Source organism: Dermacentor variabilis, chromosome 6 (assembly GCF_050947875.1).
Source record: "Dermacentor variabilis isolate Ectoservices chromosome 6, ASM5094787v1, whole genome shotgun sequence".
Taxonomy (NCBI): domain Eukaryota; kingdom Metazoa; phylum Arthropoda; class Arachnida; order Ixodida; family Ixodidae; genus Dermacentor; species Dermacentor variabilis.
This window is the reverse complement of record NC_134573.1, coordinates 94,472,431-94,490,889: the sequence shown is the minus strand read 5'-3', so window position 1 is coordinate 94,490,889 and position 18,459 is coordinate 94,472,431. Positions and strand designations below refer to the sequence as shown.

The following is an 18,459-nucleotide window of genomic DNA, read 5'->3' as shown; positions in this document are numbered from 1 at the left end:
AGTTCTGAAGCCGAAAATAAGTGATCGTGCGAAAATCCTAAGTACAGAGAGAGAACCGGAACTCATTACGGCATGGGGACGTGTTAAGCAAAAGTTTAAGATGGTTGCAACAGAACGAGCCAGCATTCCAAAAAGTGACAGGGTGAAGAAAGGAAAGTTATTACGTTCGAATTTGTGCGCTCTGATAGCAGAGGAAAGTATAGCGCGTGGTGCATTTTAGGATAACATTTTCTCGGTGAAACGAAAATTTCAATTTCTTATCAGATAGCTTTATCAAGGAAAACTTGTGAGGGCTAGAGCAGAACGCTTCACTCTTGGATCAGCACCGACGAAACGTGTCACAGAAATGGAGAAGAACTAGGCTCATAGGAAAGAAATAGTCTAAAATGAATTCAGCGGAACACTCACAAAACAAGACTGACACTGAAGAGGCCTTTTTTGAATACTCTAAAAGCGGCGTCCTTACAGCGTAGCTGATATTCAACGCTTCAAGAGAAAAGTTATCTCTGATGCCGCGTTTGGATTATGAAACCAAAGAGGTTCTAGAATTGCCTGTTTCCGTAGGCGAAGTGAAGAAGGCTTTGGAACTTGAAGCTTCGCAAGTCTCCGGGACGACATGGAATATGTGCCTCTTTATACGAGATGTAAAAGCGCGATCTAGCACTGACACTAGGCTTAGTATATAATGAGGCACTTAATGAAAGCAAGCTTCCTCTTTCTTTTAGATCTTCATGTACAATTTTGTTCCCCAAAACTGATGACCTAGATAAATTGCATTAGGCAACATCGTACCGGCCTATATGTCTAACTAACGTTCATTACAATATTAGGATGAAAATATTAGCTCGTAGGTCCCAGAAAGTAATTAAGGGAATAGCAGGTTCAGACCGAACTTGCGGAATTAAAGTTAGGACCTTTCATCTACAAAGCACGAGATGTGTTGGAATGCTGTGATTTAATAATTCACGATTAAGTCGCACTGTTCCTTAGATTTATAAGAATACATGTGATAGGGTTCCGCGCGATGTGCTCATGTCGGTTTTAGAACGTGCCGACGTTAGATCAGTTATCCTCAAGGGGCCAGCAGTGGCGTATCCAGAAGGGGGGGAGGGTTTGACCGGGCTTCAGCTCTCCCCACCAGGAATTTTTCCGGCCGGCGCCTGGTCCCTTTTGTGCTTGGCACGTCGCCTATGATTAAAGGCACATGTCCTTCGAACGCCCGCCATTGAACAGAAATTGCGTTTGTGTTACAAAGATGTCGAATGCATAAAAGGCATTTGATACGATACGTTTTGTGCTGTGAAGTTGCTGGGTGAAGTTCAATGGTTGTGTATTAGCTTCAAAAAATCATTATGCTCATGTCAGATATCTCTATGATTTCATATTTGCCAGCTGCCTATTTACAGCGTATTGGACAGTTATCATATGCAGTACGACATAAAACTATACTTTTTGAACATGAAATCATGCCCTGTGTATAAGAAGCCGTGCATAAGAAGGGATATCATTGGCTTTTCTTAAATATGACACTGACGATTTGTTACGTATTATTATTTGCACTGTGTACATTAATAACTGATGTTAACAATGTTAAAAGGCAATTGAAATGGATTTTTCCAGTGAAAGGTACAATTTTAGAACTCTTTACAAATGAACACTTCCAGGAAGAGCAATGTGCTTGACATGGGCAGGCGATCTTCTCAGCACGACTTGGTCTTTCAAGAAGAAATTGGGCTGTGGCTATGTAACAACACTGCGCAGGGCCTATAAGGTGTGTAAAAAGTGCATATTGTCGAGCGAGAAGCCTAGTTATTTGCTGCAACCCAAACAGGAAGCGAGCAGACAAACGCCAACTTCCTCCCATGCATAGTGCAGACGGCGGTGACAGAGTTGGTGATGCCAGTTGCGAAATACATCAAGATGACAGCAGCGACAAGCGGACCAAATCATTCTGCAAACTCCTACTCCCCAGAGGCAAACTCCTGCTGCCCAGAGGCTATTGCAGTCTGGTGAGGAACGCAAGGTCTTCCATACAGAGCGACCACATGAAAGGCTCTCATGTAGTGTCACAATGGAATGATGCAATCATATCCCGTAATCGCAGTTCATTGGCGCAGGCTACGTGAAAACAGTGGTCATAATTTAACACATTCGATAAAAAATACACCAGGCTATTCACTAATTGCCGAGACTTCTTGACGTTCGTTTCTTCTCTCTATTAGGCATATGTAACTGGTGCTGCAGGCACATATTTTTCACTGCTGTCCGTGGTGCTGTTGGCGCAACCACCTCCGCAAATCTGCGCAGGTAGGGCTGGCGCCACTGCCGAGTAGTGCAAAATAAGCTAATAACCTTCTCCCGTGCAGCACAGCCAGTGAGGTACGTTACGCGCGGTGTCCTCACTCGGGGAACTCTCTGTAGAAGGGAGTCACCGCTCTCATCGTCACTGTTGCTTTTGCTGCTATGATCGACATCATCAAACAAGATGTCACCTTTGTCAAGACACAGATTGTGCAGCACTGCACACACTGCAACCACGTTGGTTGCACGGTCCGGTTCATAGAGGGCACGGTTCATAGTGGTGGCAGCGGAAGCGGTTCTTCAGAAGCCGAATGTACCACTCCACTACAGACCGCATGGAAGCGTATGGTGCCGTTTGGTACCTTCCTTCTGCATTGTGCATGGGAGGATGACCTGGGACCGGAGTAAGTCATGGTCCCAGAGGGTAACAGCTGCCACATGCACGATCATATTACTAGCAATAAATAATATCTGTCTGCTCAAAGTCGAGTGAGGGAAGCGTGGGTTATGTAACTTATGCGGACTACAGGCAGGCTGTACTAAATAAACTCGCAGACCGAGCCACTCTGATAAACGCAGATAACAACAGCTGGTACATAGTAAAATACCAATCTGCAGCATCCAGCAACGTGGCTCTTCGGTCGAGTTTTTACTGCATTATTGAATTAATATCAGCGTAAAAGAGATGACAGAAACTTGCGCTGTGCATCGAACTGCACACACATGAGAAAAACTAGGTTGAATTGCAACACAGGTGTGTTGCCACTTTTTCTTCCGCACAGACATTCATTCAGAACTTTGACATCCATTCGCGGATTCTGTCCCCTACGTACCCAACTGGATACTATAACATTCGTCGTTCCGACTTCGACATTCTCTTACGACGGGACCACACTTTTCTGTATGCTGCCAGAATTGCAACTCTATCACTTTCTCCCGCTGCTCAAGAAGGAGGTGTTCACAGGCCTTGTCAATGTGTCCCTCTTGAAACCAAAGAAGCAACCACGTAGTCCTCCAAACATAGGCGTCGTGGTCTGACCCTGGTCGCAGTGCGTCCACGGTGAGAATCCCCATTCCTGCGTCACAGATATGACGAAAGCGTGCATAGCATCAGACACGCGTTGCTATGACGAGCAACTTAAGCAACAAGGGAGACCGATACTTACGAACATGTTGTTGAGGGCATAGTACCCTTTGTGAAACATGAAAGCCGCCTTCTGCTCGCCGGTTGGTCGGGTGATGGCGATAAGGCTGCCCTCCACGCATCCGATGACGCTGTGAATAACGCCATGTCAAAGCAAGCGTTCTTTCCCAGCCGCCTTCTCCGACATCCTCGGGTAGTGGACCCACTTGTTGCGGGTCCCGGCATGAACGATTGACTCCGCCCCGCGTCTCACACATTTGCTGACCACAGGCTGCGCCACGTCAACCATCTCCTCGCTTCCTACGGAGGCCTGAAAACTTCCAGTGGCTAACATCCCCAACGCGCGCAATACTTATCGCTCCACCAACAACGTTCTCGTTCGCATGCCTCCGTTCCTCCTCCGCTTCGTCGCACAGCCACGGCAGAGTTTCTTTCTTTAGACGAAAGTGCCGCCAAAACAGGTTGTCTGGCATGTCAAACGTGCCCTCGGGCTCCCTTCTCACGGACCCGAGCTGCCGAAGCTCCGCCGCCAACGCGAGCGAAAAGGCGGCTATTTTCTATTCCGAACAAAATGGATCAGTCACTGGGGCGCTATAACGTAAAACTATTCCAAACTTTTCTATTCCAATTCTGCTATCAGCCCTCCGCGATTGGTCAAAAACTTTTTTCGAGCACCGCCCACTTCATCTGCCTGTAACGCCACGTCACGAAAACCCCAATACCTCCCCATCTGATATGATGTGTACACACTGATTATGCATGATTTGACAGAAAAAAAGAAAAACAGTTATTTCTGATTCGACCCCTTTTCGCCTTAGCCCTCGGCTATTGGTAAAACGTTTTCGGGCTGCACCCACTTTAGCTGCCTGTCCACGCGACGTCACAAAACCACACAATCTCACCGCGTGAAAGTGACGTGTACGCCATAAAGGTGCATTAATATGCCGAACAAAATTGAATTTTTTTTCGAAATAGCCGCAGGCTGCCCCGTTCCCAAAGGAATAAAAGATGGCTGCCGATCGCTGAGACGCTGGCTACTCGGACCTGCCGGAGAGCATGGGTGTATTTACGTATAATAAAAGTTCTTGCGTGACCGTGTAACGTTTTGAAGCACTTTCGGCACGTTTACTACCTCATTCTGCCAACTTTTCTTTGCTGAGGGTCAGTTTTAGCGTCATTCTTAAGCTTCCGTTGCATGCCGCCGCGATTTTCGGCCAGCCACCACAAGCTAAGTAAGGGAAAGCCGACCAATCGCCGACGCCGGCACCACCCTCTTCATCCGGTTATCGATTTTCAGTGCACTGGCTCTGCGCCAGTGAATCCCTCTCCACTTGAGCGTTCTCCTCGCCTCTTGTCAGCCAATTAGATACGACAAGCCGCTCAGTGTAGGCAATGTTATTCGTTTTTCAAGCAAACAAAAGTGACCTCCTATGAACGAGGAGAGCGTTTGATTGGTCTGTTGAGACAACCCTGCGGGTGACCGCCCGGTGCTTGTGTCGGTCGTTACGCAAATTTGACGTCAGGAAATTGGAATAGAAACATATTGGAATAGTTTTACGCTATAGGGCCCCTGGTTACTCCACAATATTGCCGGGTTTTTTAGCCCAACTAGGGCGTCAACATCACTTTGACGTGTCGGTTTTGGAGGTTTCCCGACTTCGCATGACACATAGAAAAAATGGGCCCAGCTTGGGAAATTTTAGCCAATCATGGAGAGGTCATGGAATATTTGGAATAAAAAGTTTGGAATAACTTTACCTTGTAGCGGTATATATGTTACACGTACCTTTTCGTGGTGGCCGTAATAGTACCGCACCTAGAAGAAAAGGAAGAATCATTTTTCACTTTTAAGCTACAGACATGCATCGAAATTTTTCGAACAACTGAAGTCACCCTCCCCCTCCCTTCATCCTAGACACATGGCTTTTAATGAGTGAGTTAGCTGGTTACAGTAGTTTGCCTTGTACATCTGCACCAACGTTCTTCCTCGACATCAGCGTGCAAAGAAATTATTACATCAATTTAATTTGAATTTGAACTGTGGAGTGGTATGCACACAGCTTCTATACAGCTTCTCAGTAGGGATGCCGCCCTGTGTACGCACAATGATCATTTCGGCAGTTGAAGCCAGAATGGTGGCCTCGCACCGACTGAGCCAATTTAGCGGAACATGATGTTGCGTCCAGTTGCCTTCGTCACTTTCGGCGCCAAATGCACGTCGAGTTTTTGGAAGCCTTCCAATCATTTACACATAGGACACTTATACGCCGTGAAATGCCGGACACCTCGGCAACACCTCGATATTTGCTCGATATAATACAGCCACGCTAAAATTACTGTTTCTCTAAATATGCAACTTCGAAATGGTCCAGTTTATTGCTAAAAAGAAACATGCTTCATTGTGCTTCAGACGTGGATGAAAGTGGATGACGTTGATGATCTGTACGTGGATTAAAGTAGATCGGTGGTATTTTTCAAAAAATATTTAGAGAACTATTGCTTTTAATTTTATGAACACCCCGTCGAGTCACACCGAAAGCGGGTGTTTGTTTACCCCCATGCCTAGTTGAAGGCAGAGCTACATGCGTGAGCTTGAGGGAACTTAGACGTAGGTACATTAATGAAACTAGGAGTCCTATCTCGTAAGCCTATCCCAATGTGTTCTTATTCCAATCTCCTGACGTCAAGTTTACGTAACTCCCGATGCAATCATCGGGCGGTAACCCACAGCATTGTTTGAAAGGCCCAATGAAACACGCTTGTCGTTTATAGGATGTCTCTTTCTTTTCCTTTCAAAGCAAATAGAACTGCCTACATTGAGCAGTTTTTATCTAACTGGCTTAGAAGACGTGAGGAGCACACTTAAATGAAGAGAGTTTCGTCTGGGTCGAGAGAGCACAGTAAAAGTAGATATCTGGGTGAGGATGGAGGTGCCGGCGTTGCGATGGTCAGCTTCCTCCCACTTAGCTTGTGGTTGCTGGCCGAAAATCGCGGTTGCGTGCAATCGAAGGTTAAACGTACATGCTTTTAAACAGATCCTCAGCAAAGTAGAGTTCGTAGAGCAATGTCTTATACGTGCCGAAAGGTCCCGATAACGTTGTACTGCAGCGCAAAAGCTTTTATTATATGCAAACCCATACTCCTGGCAACTCCAAGTAGCCAGTGCCCTATCGATCAGAGGGCAGTCATGTTCGAGTCCATTCGGAAGGCTGCAGTCACTGGCTATTTATAATAGATGAAAATGCTTTCTCTTTTCTTTGGTATATTAATGCGTCTTTAACGTGTACACGTCGCTTTAACGCGGTGAGTTCTCGCTGTTTTGTGACGCCACGTGAATGACAGGCAAGGTGGGCGCAACCCGAAAACGTCTTACCAATAGCAATTGGTCAAACGACGCCGTTATAGCTAATGGCAAAAACGGCGTCAAATGGGAAATGATAATTTTTTTCATTCTTTCTAATCATGCATAATCAATGTGCACATATAGCAAATTTCGCGGTTTTTGTGACTTCGCGTGGCATACAGACGCTGTGGGTGTTGATGTGGTAACTGTATATAACTTTATTGGGAATTCGGCGGTTGGGAGGCCCGGGCCAGGCGCTGCCTAAAAAGCCGCTGGGACCTGCTGCTCCCGTGCGGCCTCCATGGCTCGCTCGACGGCCCAAAGTTGGTCTTGGAGTTCTGAGCGGAGCAGCGCGTAAATTTTCCGGGGAGATTGCCCCCCCCCCCATTTTATCGTGATATAATTCACATCCCCGCAGCATGTGTTGAAGGGTGGCTCTAACAGACTTGCACAGCTTGCACATAACTGCCTAGCTTAGATTATGTGCATAGCTTGCACATAATTCATTCCTAGCTTGCTTAGTATATGCCGTCCCGTTTTGGTTTTGGTTAGTCGTTCTGCCTGAGATGTTTGCTGTGCTTCTATGAGTTCGTCGAGTGTGTTGTGAAGTACTAACTTTAGCAAGAGATCCGTGCTCGTACGCATGGGAATACGTAGTGCTAGTTCGTATGCCTTTTTTATCAGGTTGTTAATTTTAGTTTTTTCAGCTGCAAACCAATCGTGGAAGACTGCTATGTATGCTATCTGACTGATTACGAATGATTGTATCAGCCGAATGATAATTCCTTCATACCTTGGTGCTTGTTAGTAATTCGTTTGATTAATCTCATGGTGTTTGTTACCTTTGTGCCTAACTTCCTTACGGTTTACACATTTGTGTCTTTGTTCTCGATCAGTAGACTGAGCACCTTGAGCTGGTTGACTACTGGGATATTCCGCCCATTATTGGTGTGTAGCTTGATTTCCTCATGAGCCTCGTTTCTGTCGTATCCTTTCGGAGGCCTGCCCTAAGTGTGGGGCTGTACAAGAGAAGTTCAGATTTCTTTGCAGAGCGTGTGAGGCCTGGTCCTATGAGGTGTCTCTCTACTGCGTTAATTGCAGTCTGGAGTCGTTGTTCTATTGATCCGTCGCGGCCATCACAGGTACAGATAGTAATATCGTTCGCGTAGATTGTGTGATTCAGGCACTCTATGCGATTTAATTATTCAGTGAGCCCCATCAAGACGAGATTAAACAACATCGGGGAGATTACAGCGCCTTGTGGCGTGCCGCCCCCACCCCCATGTCGATCTCGGGCGACGTGAGCCCTCCGACGGACATGAGTGCTTTCCTATCTCATAGGAAGCTCTTTGTAGATATTTTCCAATATGGTTGCGTGGTTGCCATTATCAAAAGCCTTTTAAGATCAAGGCACAAGATGGCCCTTGTAGCGCGCGTTTTATAATCGATTATCTGATGCTTAAGTTGAAGCATCGCATTTTGCGTCAAAAGGTTCTTGCGAAATCCTATCATTGTATCTGGGTATATGTTATTATCCTCTAAGAAGTCATCTACTCTGTTTAAAATTACATGTTCCATTGATTTTACGACGCAGGCTGTTAGGGAGGTTGGTCTGAGGTTGTCGATCTCAAGTTTCTTACCAGGTTTTGGAAGGAGTTTTATCGTTGCTTTCTTCCTTGGAGCTGGCACTTCTCCCTTTACCCAACAGTTGTTTATGTATTCTGTTAGTTTGGCGATCTATTCATCATCGAAGTTACTGAGAGTCTTGTCGGTTATACCCTCCGGGCCTGGCGTTGATTTGGTGTTTAACTTTTTTAGGGCAGCGCGGATTTCTGCCTCCGTGAGTTCCTCATCTAATTTTGCGTTTGTATTCCCGTTGCAGCTATGACAGCTGCAAGAGGGTGCCTGTTTTAAGTATTTCTGCTCTAATTCATCGAGAAATTCCTCTTCTGTGCCCTCATATGCGTGTATTAACTTATTAATGGCTTGCGTGTGGTTTTTCTTGTTGTTGTCATGGTGAAGCAGAAACTTGAGCATGTGCTAGGTTTGGCTGGTGCTTAATTGCCCGTCCTTGGAACTAGAATCTCGTCCCATTGTTCTTTGGTCAATTGCTTAGCATGTTCTTTTTTTATGAGGAGCGCTATGCGCTTTCTTAACTTTTTGTTATGCTTCTGACCTCTAAGTCTTTTCTAAAGCGACTGCTTAGCTTCCCACATGGGGAGAAGTCTGCTGTCGCATTTCTCCAAGTTAGATTCACGTGGTGCTATTTTTGTGGCAGCTTTGACGTCATCGCTGGGCTCCTTATTCCATTGTTCTATGTCTGCGATGGATCGTTGTTGTGTCGTCTTTCGCGTTCTACGAAATAGTTTCAACTCTACTAATCTCATCTGTCGTTCCTTGGGTCTATTCGGCCCAAATGAGATCTTCCATTGTGTTGTGCCGCGTCGCCTTTTCAATATTCCTGGTAAAGGTTAGGTCTGGGGTTGTGTCCCTGTTTAGCGCCGTGCCTACTCTGGTTGGATTGGCAGGGTCTCTGACGAGTGTGAGGCCTAATTCTTTCGAGTCGTTCTATAAGTCCCCTCTTCCTGCCCTAGTATATAATTATCCGCTCTTAGTATGTGGGGCATTAAAATGTTCCCCTGTAACTCCCAATTTTTCTTCAGCAAGTTTGAGTGTTTTCTCTTATAGGTTATTGAATTTGTGTTTATGAAGCGTGGGGTTGCTATAAAAGTTAACAATAACTAAGCTACGTCCTGTCTTTTTTTGCCGGATAAGTTCAAATAGAATGTTGTCAATGTGCGCTATGCTTGTGTTGTGTTGCAAGCACGTTATGTTTCTTTTTACCAGCGTGGTTAATGCCCTGGTCTACCCTTCGGCATAGCCAAAAGATCTGCATCCTGCTAACTTTGCGATCCCGTGTATTTCCTGCAGAATTATGACATCCGGTGTATCCTTGTCTATTTAATACTGCTGCAAAACGGTCCTTTTGTTTTCGTAGCTTCCACAATTCAATTGCCATATCCTGAACCCTTTTTAGTGCGCCTCATTTCGGGTGCGACCATGGCAGGGAGACGGGAGGTTGGAGAGAAGCTGATCTTATATATTTATGTGGTTGTGAACTGAGTAAGGATTGTGGTGCTTCTGATGCAACGGAGGGGAGTCCATTACGTGGTGTCTGGTTTGCCTCTAGGATGTCTAATCTACTGATAATTGCTGCTATTGCCTTAGCAGTTTGGTTCATCATTTCATCCCGTTTTTTTATTTGACTTTTGTATCTCTACTAGGGCCTTTTGAATATCGGCTAATGCTTTATCTACCACAGTGTTATATTGTTTATCACTTCTGGCTTGGGCCTTGCGTTTGAGTGGAGGGGGTCATCCCCTTCGTCCACCTTATTGTCCGGAATTTATGATGGCTCTTTCGTGCTTGCGTGTGGAGCGGGAGTTACCTGATTTATTAAGTTTTTTTTACTTCCTTGAGAATTTTTATTTCATCGCTCATACGTGCTATGAAAATCCTCAACTGCGCGTTCTCGTGTTCATTTGCGTTATCTCGTTATTAATGGCAGTCTCCCCACCAGACCCCTGTCGCATGCCATCGACCATGCCTGCCCAGCTCACCGTGGTTGGCTCGTTTGCTGAAGAGGATGGCCTAGTTCTGGACCTGGATCTGGATCTTGGTCGTGTCCCCGGTTTCCTGGAGCCGGACCGCGATAAGGATCTGGTGGTGGGTGGAGACCTTGTTCTCGATCTAGAGCGTCGTTCCCTGGCGTTTGGGAGGCCAGGCGTTCCACGAGACTCTGCCCTGTCTTCTCTTCAGGTAGGATCTTCATGTTCTACTTGTCGTTCTCGTTGCAGTCTGTGTCATTGTCTCTGTTAACGATGAAGGGCTTCTTGAATTTGGCTTTGCATGTCTTTTCTGCGGTCAGATGATCCTCGCCGTAAACCTGACATTTATGTTGGCACCTATGGTATTTATCTGGGTTTGATGTTCCACATCCCACACAAATCTTGTTGTTGGGGTTGGGACATACATCTCCTCTGTATCCAAGGCTGTTGCATCCACTTGTTTCCTGTACCGGGAGCAATGGACTAGCGCTGCCCTGTATGAGATGTACGTTGGCACTTCGTGTCCTTCAAAGCGCACAACCACTGTGGTAGTATTACTGAGTCTCCTTGCTGCTATCGCCGTTGGGTTTTTGCTCGTAACCACCGCTGCTGTGATGTCTCTTGGGCCCTCGTCGAGTGGGATTCCTCTGGTGACTCCTTTGGCCGTCATGCCAGGCGCTGTCTCGTAAGCATTGGTCTCGTAAAACGTGCCATCATGATACGTGCTACTTCCTTATATTTGTTTGCACGCTCTTGAGCTGACGTACTGACGATACGGATATTTTGATAAATGTTGGGGCAGACAATGTCCTCCTCCCTTTCGTCTCGAGGAATGCCTGCCGCATCTTGTACCGCCGCTGGGAGGGGAACTATACCGTGCTCGGATATTTTGAGTCCTCCACGCGGTCTGATCACAATCTTGTAATCCCCTCTTGGCAAATGTGGCATTCTGCCTGCCTTGCGTATTTGCTCCAGCCTGCCTTTCCACGGGTTATTGTTGCGCTTGTCGAGTCGCGTCGGCGACAAGGTCCTCTCGCGATGTTGGGAGGTTTGCTGGTCTGATCTTCTGTGCCCGACCTCCTTCCATCCCTTGCCTATATTCATTTCTTCATGGGATATGCTGCGCCCCTCTACGGTGACTTTCATTATTGAGAAAATGATCGGAAATTGTTGAGGAAGCCGGCTCCGGCGCGTGGCCTCGCGGCCCTCCCACCACAACATGCGGTCAAAATATTGTCGTAGAGGCTTGAAAAATGGGAATTCCACCTCGTTTTCTGTATCCACTTGTTTCTGCGAACGAGCTGAGTCCGTTGGTGTGCAATAGCGGGTGGCGTTTTGGCGATTTGCGTTACAAAAACATCTGTGGAATACGGAGCCGACATGATGTGCATCTGCTCCCTCCGGTTTCTTCTTCTTCTGCGACTGCAAAATTTTTTTAACAATCGTGGAGCGCTAATTGCAAAATCGGAATAGAAAAGTTTTGAAAGAGCTTTAGGTTATAGCGCCATAGACGTCCTGTATATTAAGTAAGCTGATGATTCAGCCTGCGTAGTGGGCTCACAGCACCTGTCATATACGTAGTGGGATACGGATAAGTATGGTAGCAACAGGAGCACTAGCAAATTAGCATGGTAATACCGGCCGCACCGGCTCCGAATTGCACGAATGCAGAAACATTCTTGTACGTGTAGCTTATTTTCCCGTGCTCGCCATATTGGGGCCTAGTATAAGTATATATCACTTTAATATGATAAAAAGCATTACATATCACTTATTATCATCAGGCCTCAAAAATAATTAGAAGTGTCGCACATTAGGTTAACAAAAAAGCTGTTCTTCAAGGTTTAACTCTGGTCTAACAAGGAATGTTGCTCGTGCCAATGGCACCAACAAAACGAATCTCCTTGGCCAATGGTCGCTCCTTCCATCTTTCTTCTTAGATAATTGTTGACCACTCCCAGGCTCAATCTTCCTGCGAACGTATGGCATGTGCAATGTTCTGCTACGTCTCCACTCAGTGGATGGCACCGGTCAGAAAATAGGTAGAAACTGCGTTTAAATTTCATATTGATTCGTGTGGGTGAAATTAGCCTCGGTTATATTTGCAGATTACTAGTTTACTCGGTACAACCTGTTCGCGCCTGGTGAAGCTCTGATTGGTGATCGAAGTTTTACATCACTCAGCCTATAAAACGTTGAATATTTTACAGCGAAGCTGTATGTGGCTAGCCGATTCTTCCGTCTGTCTGTCCGTCCATCTGTAGCCTGTACGCCAGAACCTCCTCCGTCAAAAACAACAACGTCGCCAGTGGCGACGTTGTTGATCTCCGTCACAGCCGAGCACGCACGCAGCAGTTTCTCTCCGCCTCCGAAATGGGTAGACCACGCGTCATGCGTACTCCTGAGGAGCAGGCAGTTTTCGATCAGCAACGCCGCGAGCAGAACTGGAAACGAGCTCGTCTACGCCATGCCAATGCTGCAGCCCAGGCACAAAAACAGGCTCGTGCAGCCGAGCGCAAGCAGCAGCTGCGTACCGAGGATCAGGCAGTCTACCAAGCCGTCGTTTAATGAACCGTCGGCATTAGCGTAGTTAATAACACCGGGGTCGCGCCTATCAGCTTCGCTGGTTAACCATCTGTACAGAGCGCTTGGGTAGGTATGTTTGTGTGCGCTTCCTTTTCAATACTTTCGCCACAGTAGACCTACACCCGCAAATTCAAGCAAATCACATTTCCAATAAAATATTTTCTTCACAGGGAATGTTCTCTTGATGTTTGTGCATATTTTATGCACTCCAAACGCAGTCCCCTGTCCTATCGCAGATTAAAATACTTCATCAGAGCTGTGATTCCAAGATGATTTCTTTAACCTCAGGAAAGAGTCAAAGGCAGTACTTGCCTAGCCCTATGTCAAAAGTTGGTGGTTAACTTACTGTGCTCTTCGGAACGGAGGGGATGAGGAGACCTTCCTCATCCAACAAGTCCAACCAGAGTGCGTATAAGGGAAAGTGAGACTGCTGACCGGCAATGAGCCTCGGTCCCACCAACGTCAGATTAGTAGAACGAGGCCGGCAACAATGGGAAGCACTCAGCAATTCACGTAAATGGCGCTTACACGACGCTGAACATTACAAACAAGATGCACAAGACGCAAATTTTAGCTAAAGGCGAGAGATGTTGATAAACAACCACCAAGACCTCTCCCCAGAAGCGTTCGACAAAGTTTACCACCTGCCGATTTATAATCAATCGAACATAGTCAAAGACACGATCTATTCAAAAAATGCTAAGGGCAATAATTTAGATAAACATTGCATTGGCAAATATACGAAAATGCGCGATGGCTACATCAACGAAACCATAAAACGCGACTGAAAACTCATACGGATACCCTAAGAGCGTTGAAACGTGCAAGGTTATCTGCGGTGTGCACGTCGAAAGTTCTATACGAAGAAATGCTGGGCTGCTCGTTCCTTGCTGCGGCGTCGACTGAAGAACACAGAGGTGCACTCGGGCCACGCGTTGTTTTTCTCGTCGAGGACCCTGGCTTGAGAAACCTAGCTTGCCGCCCATTTCCTGGACGACTTCCAAGACATGCACATGACCTTGCCCCGATTTCCAAACTACCTCTGTTTCTCGCTGCGATTCCGTCAGCAACAGGTAGTGTGGCTGGTGGTACAATCGGGAGGCTCTTCCCCTCATTTACCTCACCACGTAAGCAGCACCGCGGATGTGAGTGGCTATGGCAGCAACGATGAGATATGCTCGCACTTTGAGACACCTCGCGTAACATTGAGGCTTAGTGCGAGGAAAGCGCACATAGCAAATATTTAAAATTTCAAGCACCATTCCCCATCCTAAAATGCGGAGAGTAAGACGTCAGTGCTCCCTCGACACAACAGCTGCGCGCATACCTTCTGATTTCACCAATGTTCTGTGGTGGCCTTCCACTGCTGTTCTGTGCTAATGAGAAGCAGGGGCTTCTAGCAACGTTACCAACAAAGTCAATTTTTGGTTTTGTTCGGCAATATTCATAAAAAATAGATGAACAAAATATAATGCGCTTGCTTCAGTACGCCATGCCAACAACGTTCTTTTCATCTCGTTCTTTCGCGTCTGTTTGGTTACTGTGCCGTCTATAATGCTTCCCGCCTCTTGCTCTGAACAAATATGTTTTCCTCCTTTTCTTTCGTATCAGTTTTGTATAAATTAGTATTCAAATTGTTCAATGATTGCTTCAGTTGCAAGTAATTGTCTTGGGATACGAACGCCTGACTAGATTGTATGAGCCCCATTATCTTATTTTGATTTTGATATGAGTGCACTACTGGTTTGAAGAGAACGCGCTTAGAGATTAGGCGTTTGAAGCATTTTGGCGGCTTGAAATGTTATTTCACAAATGACCCCTTGGGTTGAGACCCCTTTTGCTATAGATAGCTTCCATACGAAACAAAAGTGAATTAAACTTATGAGAAGGCAGTGTGATGTAGAAGAAAAATTTATTTATATTGGAAATATTTAGAAATTGAGTGTTTTGACACGTTAGCATGAGCGTACAGAAACCATTTAAAATATGCTTTATTTTGTGTAAGCACTGCCAGCTTCACAAATACAATGAGAGCAGGCTTTCATGTGTTCCTGTCGCTTCACAGCATTCTGCACGTCTTAAAAACAGCTCACTAGCGCCATAAAAGTTGACGAGGCCCGAGAACTCTAGAGTCAAGCTATCGCTGCTTCACGAAGCCCAACCACGTGCTTGAAGGTTTTTTACGTCATTGCGATGTGCTTTAGGGTTGAGTCTTCAGCAAGGTCTTCAATGCTTATGAAGCCTGAGGCTCAAATACTCTGCGAGAACTGATAAGTGCACGGAGCACTAGTGAGAGATAACACGGGCAACAGCGTATCGTGCAGAACCCTGACAATTGCAGCGGGGAACGGCAGAAAGCCCAGCGCACAGAACAAGTTAACTCCCAATCCTCAACCTAATTGTCTATCACGTTTTCCTGCCTTTTAGCGGGACACATGTGAAACCTGACTCGCACTTCCATTCGTACGCTCGAAGTGAGAAGCCGATGGGAACGGAGCAGCGCCACTGCTCATTAGCGGCGTGCACGGCCCTTTATCGTCTTAGACCAACAGCACCATTGCAGGAACGACGTGCAGAGAGAGAGAGAGAGAGAAAGGCAAAAGAAAGACAGGGAGCTTAACCAGAAATTATCTCCGGTTGGCTACCCTGTTCTGGGGGAGGGGCAAGGGCATGCGATAGGTGAGAGAGAGAACGATAAAAAAAGAAAAAGAAAACGACACACACACTCGCGTTTTTGCTCCTTACCTTCGTATCAAGTCTTATTTTCACGGTGCCCACATAACGAATGTGAACATCACGAACTTTCCCAGCAAATCATACTTCTGTAGTACCGGAGCGGCGATTTTTCACTTCAGAAACCTTTTGTTGTGCACGCAACAATTGGGAGTGGACTCATTGCAATGCAAGGTAAGTTTAGAGGCTTCAGTCGACCATTCTAGAGCGTGTGAGCAATTCTTTCGGGCATAGCTTAGTTTCGAAGCGCACATAGTCACGAATTGAGGCTCCTCAGAGGTTTCAGCTTCAAAGCATCCCGCCACTTGAGAATGCCGTCCGGACGCATATCAAAGGGTAGAAAAACCAAAGGGCGTGACTTCGTAAATTGCAGGAGGCACAGTGAAGCTTATGCTTCATTATTCGCTGAACGATGAAGGTGACTGCTGCATTTTAGAGTCCTGAACAGCCACATGGTGACGATCGTCGAAGTGCACTAAGCCGCGCAACATACAAGCTCTGCACAATAGCACCAGAGATGGCGGACGCGACCAATGTTGCTTGTATCACTATGCATTTAGAATATACCCAATTCTACAGGCAACATTCCAAACAATGTGCCTCCTCATTTAGAGGATTCAGTTCATGCATACAGCACTCGTCATATCCTATCACGTGCACGCAATAGTTCCACGTCGCTGTTAACGCTGGTATACGGAAGTGTCCATACTTCAATTCACTGTTTAAGACATAAATCTTGTTCATGCCTTTCGCAGAACGCTGGAAGCTGTTTACTAAAGTACGTACTAATACCATTATTAGCGTACACATGGACCCCGTAAACTTAGCCGACTAACCGCTTGCCCTCTGAGAGGCTCTTACATAGCATCTTGCGCGCTGTGGTACACCCAGCAAAAGTATAACTAAAAAAAATCGCAGCTCCGCCTCAACGGTGAAGCACCGATTGCGATTACAAACTAGTAGACAGCTGTACCAAGTAAGGATAGTAGTTCCATCGGCTATAGAAACTTGTAAACATTCGCTTACTAACTAAATTCACCATGATAGAATATGCAAGCGCGGCTCAACGATGACGCAGAAAGAAGCAGACACAAAGACAGCGCTATCTTTGCATGCCTGCTTCTTTCTACATCCTTGTTCAGTCGCTTACACAGTCTGTCATGGATTCAAACCAACTAGGCCGTCAAGATGTTTTAACTAAATTAACCAGCACGATGTAATGCGCGCACAGGTAAACATGAACACATCTTCTTCGATGAGCGCGGAAACTCGCTGAGAAAATTCTGAATTCCTTCATGCATGTCCCGCTTCAGCGCGAACAAAATGTCGAAAGCACAGCGCCTACGAATGTACTGGCAATACGCGCACTCTGCGAAGATCGCAGATTGCTTTGAAGATGAGACCCGCGCGGGCGCTCACTTTAGCCACGTCGCAGATTGCTTTCAAGACAGACGAGTGCCGCCAACGCGTCCCTATGGCCTCCGCCAAAGCGTCTACAACGGAGTCCGTGATTCAGGTGGCCAACGCCGGGGTAGATGCCGCGGTTGTCTCCACTCTGGGCGGAGCGGCAGGCGAGGAGGACATCAAGGCACCATAGCAGCCGCCACAGAAGAACTCCCCTCCTCCGACGCCTCACTCCCCTGTCTAGCGCGTCACAGAAGAGGGCACGCATCCGAGCCGCGTTCCTCACTCGAGCACGTGAGATTGAGCCGCCTTCGCCCGCTCACCCTCACACGCTTTAACTCATACGGAACATCACGGCAACGTCGACAGTGACGGCATGAATGCGCCGGGAGTGTCCATAGGATTGCAAAAAAAAACTTTCTTTATGAATTGCAGAGGCAATTGTCAAGCTTAAAAGGGAACGGAAGACACCCTCATATGAACGACCAAAAATTGTCCCCACCGCTTAAGTTCGGAAAGTAGCTTTCTTTCATTTACGAGAATAAGTTCAATTTTATGAACACTATCGTTGGCTTATTCTTGTTTTGTTCATGCTCAAAGTAACTCGACCTTAGGAGTGGAATTTTTTTGTGCATAATGCATCGTCACCAAGTCCTACGCATCACCACGTCTCCCTTCAAATAATCATTTTAATTGTAAGCACAAAAATGAGCGAAAGGCAAGCACCCTTACCTGAACAGGCAATCATCATAAAGCCTGTCAGTAAATGTATAGCTGTAATTAACGATTCCTTCATTTCCTCAGCAAAAGAAGCACCTGCGCATAAATGTGGAATTTTGTTAAGATGTACGGCACACATGCTATGTAAATTTGGTTTATTTGGCGACCGTTCGCTATACTGCTGATCAGGAGGTCGCCGAATAAATCCCGACCACGGCCGACGCATGAGGGCGAACGGCAGAACCGCTCATGCACTTGTATTTAAAGCTCTGTCAACAAATTCGCAGTTCCGCCCGAAAGGCGAAGCACCGATTGCGATAGCAAATCAATAGATAGCTGTATGAAGCAAGGATAGTATTGCTATCGGCCGTATAAATATGTAAACATTCACCTACTAACCAAATTAACAATGATAAAAAGTGTAAACGTGACTTAACGAGGACGTAGAAAGTAAAAGACATACAGAGACAGTGCTGCCTTTGAGCGCCTGCTTCGTCCTACGTCTTTGTTCAGTCGCGCTTACACATTCTATCATAGATTCAAACCAACTAACCCGTCAACTTGTTTTAACTAAATTAAATTGCACGTTGTCACATGTAAACAGGTAAACATGAACACAT

General features: G+C 46.3%; 1 long non-coding RNA gene across 1 annotated transcript in view; it reads right to left on the bottom strand.

The window, feature by feature from the left end:
- Window positions 1-17,936, bottom strand: part of LOC142584272 (uncharacterized) — a 34,058-nt gene extending 16,122 nt beyond the window's left edge. The window contains exons 1-2 of the long non-coding RNA XR_012828746.1: window positions 17,852-17,936; window positions 5,232-5,261 (exon numbers count right to left, since the gene is read on the bottom strand). This is a non-coding gene — a long non-coding RNA (uncharacterized LOC142584272). The remainder of the gene's footprint in view (window positions 1-5,231; window positions 5,262-17,851) is intronic.
- Window positions 17,937-18,459: the final 523 nt, after the last annotated feature.